The sequence below is a fragment of the Nematolebias whitei genome, chromosome 14 (assembly GCF_014905685.2).
Source record: "Nematolebias whitei isolate Nwh7 chromosome 14, NemWhi1, whole genome shotgun sequence".
Lineage (NCBI taxonomy): Eukaryota > Metazoa > Chordata > Actinopteri > Cyprinodontiformes > Rivulidae > Nematolebias > Nematolebias whitei.
Window position 1 is genome coordinate 18103232 of NC_056511.1, and position 6455 is coordinate 18109686.

The window sequence follows — 6455 nt, forward strand, 5'->3', positions numbered from 1 at the left end:
ATAAGAGGTGGTGTTTATCAGCTGGCTTGGTTGAGCTCTTACACAGGTCCATGTTCTTGGGAGCTGGGGGGGAGACACGAGGGTGCAGAGTGTCTTGTTTCCATAACAACCAGGAGAAATTGAGTTAGTCGGCCTTCCAAGGCCAGTGCGGGGGGAGCCAGATTCAGATATCAGCATTTGTTTTGGGCCAGGCCGAGCTCTGATAATTTCCATCTGCCTTTACAGTCTCGCTAGTACAACTCATGGCGACTCCAAACAGCCAAATTGTGATTACATACTCCAAGTCGAGCTTCCAACTTCTTCCCAAGATCTAGTCCTCCCCACCAGCAAGATTCACTCGCACAGTGTCTTAAGTCTCGAGTGTTGCCGCACGGCATATTCCTTCCATGCCAGGCAGCTTAACAATGGCCAGAATAGCTGCTGACGTTTTCCGAATTTGTCGATAAGCCAGGTAACCACAAACTCCCAAAAACCAGAAATCCTGTTATCATAATCCAATTTTGTACACACGTCCTCCATCGACAGTATAGTGTTCTGTCGAGGCAAGAGGGCTCTCCTTCGCCCTGTCTTCTTGTTGAGAAAATTTGATTAATTGCGTCGAGCGCCCAACTGACCAGATCCATAGTTTGCAGTTCAGAAGATATGCAGAAAGAGGCTCTGAAAAAGTTCATAGGACAAAGAGCAAAGCTGGGACGGAGCAGGAGGGAGAAGCGTCTGCCTTTGCTGAGGGCAAGCAAGAAAAAAAAATTATAAATTGACATGTTATCCTGTACTTAATTGGGATGCTCCTGGTACCCATGCAACCAGACTGTATATTGAAATGATGTTACCTAGTTGCCTGGTATATACAGAGTTCTTTGTTATTTGTATTCATTATATACTAGAAGACTAATTTAAGTCCAGTTTTTAGTGTTAGTCAAAAATAGGACATGCTTTCCTTTTGAGTTAATGTATTTGACTTTTCAAATGGAATTTTCTCAGATGAAATTTCATTAAGTGATGCTGAAGCCATGGGAAGTGAGAATGAATCAGATGACCATGAGGCACAAGAGTGTGGAAACATTGTGACTGTGGAAGCTTCAACAAACTCGCCAATAACTGAACAAATCCATCACACTGATGACGGTAAGTTATTTCCACCCAAATGTACAACGCATATTCATGACACAACAATTTTTTTTTCTACTTTTGTGTTGTGTTTAGTAGTAGAAGTGACATTATCCATAATAGATGAAGCAGTTCGTTCAACTGAAGAAGGTAAGGCAGATTTCAATGAGGAATGGCATGAAATGAAAATACTACATGTAGAAATAGAAGACAAAAAAATATCTGAAAATTAATTTATATGCAGCTCTGTTCAATTATCTTGGGGAAGGGGAAGGAAGCTGAGGTAGCTCATTGGTCATTGCCATGGTCTCATAGTCCTGAGGCTGCAGTTTCAAGCCCAGGTTGCATCAAGTAGGACATTTGTTGTGAAACAATTGTAATTTTTTTTTAATCTTTCCATCTTTTTTTTTATTTTTATTTTTTTTACAATCATTACAACTCAAAATCCCACAAATAAAAAAGCCAAGATACACAAGAACAAGTTGTTGACTACAATAATTCCTAAAGATAGTCAAAAAAGGAGAATAAAAACACAGTCTACATTTCACTCATAGACACAATCACTTAGATTAATATTGCTTTTGTGTATTATTGCTCTTTTAAGGTTATTTTTAAAACTATCGTAATCACCAATTAGTGTTTTTTTTTTTTTTTTTCGGAAGACAACAGATTCCAGTATGAACTGGCTCTGTATATAATGGTTGTTCTGCAGCAGCTTCAGATGTTATCAGCCCATTAAATGGACGTTATTGTCCCTCCTACTTCCTAGCAGTTTTAAAGTTATATTCTTATCGCTGGTAATATGCAGCTTCACACGTGGGTAAAACAGGAAATGCTTTTGTTAGCTTTATGTAACCCTTTTCCTAAACCTAATCTTACACCTGACGCAGAGCACTGACCCTAAACCTAACCCCCAGACCCTTTACTTTGAACCTAACCATGTGAGCCTATTATCAGCGCTAACATACCATTAAACCTACTAGGAGGTACAGGAGGGGCAGTCTGAACACAACATATGGGAATTATAACAACTAGTACTGGCCATTTAATGGCTGATAACATTCGAAGCAGGTGCGTTCTGTGGGCATTAGTTCTGGGTAGAGGCAGTGTAAAAGTAACAACAGAGGCTAGTCTAGTATTAAAACCCCATCTCTTAGTGGTGGATAGTAACTGTGAGGAAAGGCCAAAAGGTTTCTGTAAAATCCACATTTTCTTTTAAAAAAACAAAGGCTGCATACTAGCCTGTCATTGACCATCATCCATGAGAGGCTTTGATGCATGAAGTTAACAATAGTTCTAGGGGTGCACCAATTGCAGTTTCCAGGCCGATCACCGATCTTTAAAAAACCTGATCTGCCGATACTGATTTTGTTTTACAAGCGACACTGTCAGGTGTTATAAGGTCACGTTGCACCTTCAATTTTCCGTTTTATTTTATTGAAAAACATACCCTTGAACAATATCCTAGAAATAATACAAACTTGTTTTAACTGGCCATGAGGTAGTGCTCTGAAATGTAAATGAAGTTTAGACAATTGTTGTTAAAACTACAAAAAATAGGTAAAATCGGTTTCTCATGTAAGTATCGGCCGATCTCCGATCCCCCAAAATTAAGGAAATCGGGGCCGATAAATTGGCTGTTCGATTTATCGGTGCACCCCTTACTAGTTCTAAAATGACAACCATTTTTAGAACAAATGTTAACTTCATGCATACTGTGGTGACCCTTGCAGAAGGGAGTAGCTGAAAGACAACATGGTTCAAAAGTTTAGTTATTCCTAATTTCCTTTCATTTTCCTTTTAGACTTACAGATTTTCAGTCTGTCACACTGACACAATTTACTCCAATCTCTTTAGCTGAATCTACCCAGTTTAATAAAGTCCTTTGGAAAATCAGGCAAACTTTAAAAAGTACGTCTGGAGAATTAAGGAGCAAAGAAGTCACTTAAGATTACAAGAGTTTGTTTGCTTAAAAGTAAAGCAGGAGTAGGGAACCTTGGCCTCCATGTCGTATATCTTTGAACTCTTTTTTTCTGGTCCACCATGCCATTTCAAACAATCAAATTAAAACAAATTATTAAAAGGTCATCGGGTAAACGCATAGACAAACAATGGTATTTATGCGATAAGCCTTCCAGTAATGCATAGATCTGTGCCAGGATCAGGATCTGTGTAAAAAAAAAATTTTTTTTTTCATTTTGCACCCTTAAGCAATCTGCTCATATTCCCAAATCTATGACCTTGATCTATACTTGCCACCCTGCATGTACTTATGTAGTTATCAGAGGTACTAGCTCCACATGACCCTGCACTAGAAACCTGTGCCAGATACAATGTACACTTAAAAACTTGTACGTATATCTTACTACTTGAACAGACTGTCAGCACTTTCTCAACCGTCACTATCTAATATTGTTATGTCGCCCATTTCCAGTATGAAACAAACTAATTGGGTCTGAAGCAGGATCAAGATTAGTACAGAGGCTTGTGACAGATGACTACCCAAAAACTGGGTATATGGTAACTGAATCTACAAAAATGCAATTAGGTAGAGGTATAAATGTTCAATTCAAGTTTTTCTTTGATTTATTTTTTATGTAACTGAAAAGAATAGTTACAAAACAAAATAGAACCAAATACACAACACTGTCTCCACGCATCAACATGTCCCTATTGAAATACTGGTGAGCATCTAACCATTAGAAAATAATTTTTTTTAAGGAGATGGAGGGAAGGAAAATGAAAGAGAAACAGTTTCACAGCCTACCAAAAGTACTGGGTTTACTGTTGTCCATCAAAGCATCCATCACTTGGTTAAAATCTCCTGCCATAATAATCTGGCCCTACATGGCTCCACCAATGTGTTCACATCATGGAAAAACATGTAATAAAAAAAAAATACTGTTGATTTTGATGTTTTTCCCTCAAGCTGTTATCTGTCAAATGCTTTGTCTGAAGTTTTGATAGCTTGAACTTGCCTAGCTACTAATTATATGATGGGCTTGGGTTTTTTTTTTGTCCTTGTTTTCTAGAAAAAAACTCAAGTCAAGGATCAAGAAGAATTCCAAAGAAGCCGTGGTCAAATGCTGAAGTGTCTGCTGTAATGCGTCATTTCATAAATCACATAAGTAAAGGAAAACTGGCCACTAACAGTGAATGCAGTCACTGTAAGCAAGTTGAGGGCCCTGCGTTGGCTCAAAGAACCGTGCAAAATATAAGGGACTTTGTGAGAAATCGAGGATTAGCTGTAAAGAGGCAAGCACAGAAAAAAAAGTTATAGATTTCTGTTATACAGTAATGTTTGTTTAGTGTGGCTCTTGTTCTGCCAAAAGCTTTCTGGTGTTTTAGGTTGTCACGTAGCAAATGGGTAACTTTTTTAATGGGAAAATGTTCAAACATTTTGATTTACATTTCAGTGAATATATTTAGAAAGAAATTCTTAGCGTTGGTAACTTGAAAGTCTGTTTACTTTACAATGGGTTGATGAACACTGTAACTAAGTGCAATTTTGTTTTATATAATTATTTTGCAAACATTTTTTTTTATTATTTGAAAGATTTATGATTTTACTTGAATAAAAATACAGTATGTGCCCATTTTTTTGTTAATAAAAAGCAGTTCCACTAATGCAGTGTGCTGTCAAGCTGTGTATTTTATGCTAATTAGGAGGGTTTAAAATGTATTTGTCCCTTTAAAGACCCCATAGTGTTTATTTTGTCCACATAATCCGTATAAAAAATGTCTATATAAACCACAATGTTGCCAGATTGCTGTAAAATAAAATGCTGTAAAGCTCCTATCTGAAAACTAAAACAACCTAAGTTTTTATTTTATTTTTATTTATTTATTTCAGATTTTTTATTTTTTTTTTGCAGTGTTTTAAGCTTACCCCTCATTGCTCCACCTCAGGAAAGGGTAGTCCCATCTATACCACCTCAAGGTTCAAGGTGACTTTGTCATTCACATCACATGTGGTACATGAGGTGGAACGAAATTGTGTACTCAACATCCCAGTTACGCCCAAAAATAGCAATAATATAAAGTATTTTAAAGAAAAGAAGAAACAGTTTACAATGATCTAAGATATACGTTAAACAATAATATAAGGTGCATTAAACAGCAGCCAGAACTTGAGTCTGTTGTGACAGATAAGTATGAATACAACAGCTTACAGGTAAGAAATCGTCAGCATGGATAATCAGCAGCACTGATAAAGTGTCAAATCTCCAATTAAAGTGGCGTTACGGTGATTTTTCTGGTTAGATATTCATGAGTCTAACAGCTTCAGGGTAGAAGCTGTTCCTCAGCCTAGTGGTTCTACACTTAATGCTCCTCAACCTCCTTCCTGAGGGGAGTGGGGCAAAAAGTGTGAGTGGGGTCCTTCATGATGCAGGTGGCCCTCTTCCTCCATCTGGAGGTGTAGATGTCTGTGGTGGTGGGGAGACTGACTTGAACGAAGAGGTGTTGGTATGAGGTGTTCTTGGTAATCTATTGAGCAAATATTTAAAAAATATAAGTGTTATGTGTTTTAGGTAAGAATGCATAAATAAATGAACTGTTGAAATGTACTTGGGGAGAAATTCTGGGATTCACTAAGAAAAGATTGTGCTTGCAAAGTTGAAGATACTAAACTCTGGCTAAATTACAAAATGTTATAAAGAAAACAATGTATTTATTTATTTATTTTATTAACTTTTATTTAACCAGGCAAATCCCATTGAGATCACAGATTTATTTTGCATGGGAGTCCTGAAGGCAGCCTAACATGCATGTTTTTGGTCTGTGGGAGGAAACCGGAGTACCCGGAGAAAACCCACGCAAGCACGAGAAGAACATGCAAACTCCACACAGAAAGACCCTAGATCCAACCGGGGATTGAACCCAGGACCTTCTTGCTGTGAGGCAACAGTGCTAACCACTTAGCTGTCATGTTGTTGCGATGTAACTGACAGCTGTAAATAAAGTAAAACCTGATTTCATATATACCCCTCTATATCTATCGATCGATCTATCTATCCATCCACACATGTAAACATGTACACACTTCTTATGGCTGCTCCCTTCTTCAGGGGTCGCCACAGTGAACTATCAAACGAAGACTTGGCAGTTGATTTTATGCCAGATACCCTTCCTGACACAACCACAGGTCACCGAGCTACCACAGCCCTCTGTGGAGCAGAGAGCAGCTGACTAGGTTGCTCAAGGGCCCAGAGTGGGGCAAATGAGGGTGGAGGCAGGTGTGAGTGTGTCACCTCTCACCCACATTTTGGTTGAACAGGTGACCTTATGCAGGCCCATCTTCACCACTCCCCCATATATATATATATATATATATATATATACACATA

The 6455-nt window shown here is 38.1% G+C and overlaps 1 long non-coding RNA gene across 1 annotated transcript in view; it reads left to right on the plus strand.

Annotated features, from left to right (window-relative positions):
• The window catches only part of LOC119419998, a 5013-nt gene extending 789 nt beyond the window's left edge, over positions 1-4224 (plus strand). Inside the window, exons 2-3 of the long non-coding RNA XR_005187287.1 lie at positions 982-1125; positions 4140-4224. This is a non-coding gene — a long non-coding RNA (uncharacterized LOC119419998). The remainder of the gene's footprint in view (positions 1-981; positions 1126-4139) is intronic.
• Positions 4225-6455: the final 2231 nt, after the last annotated feature.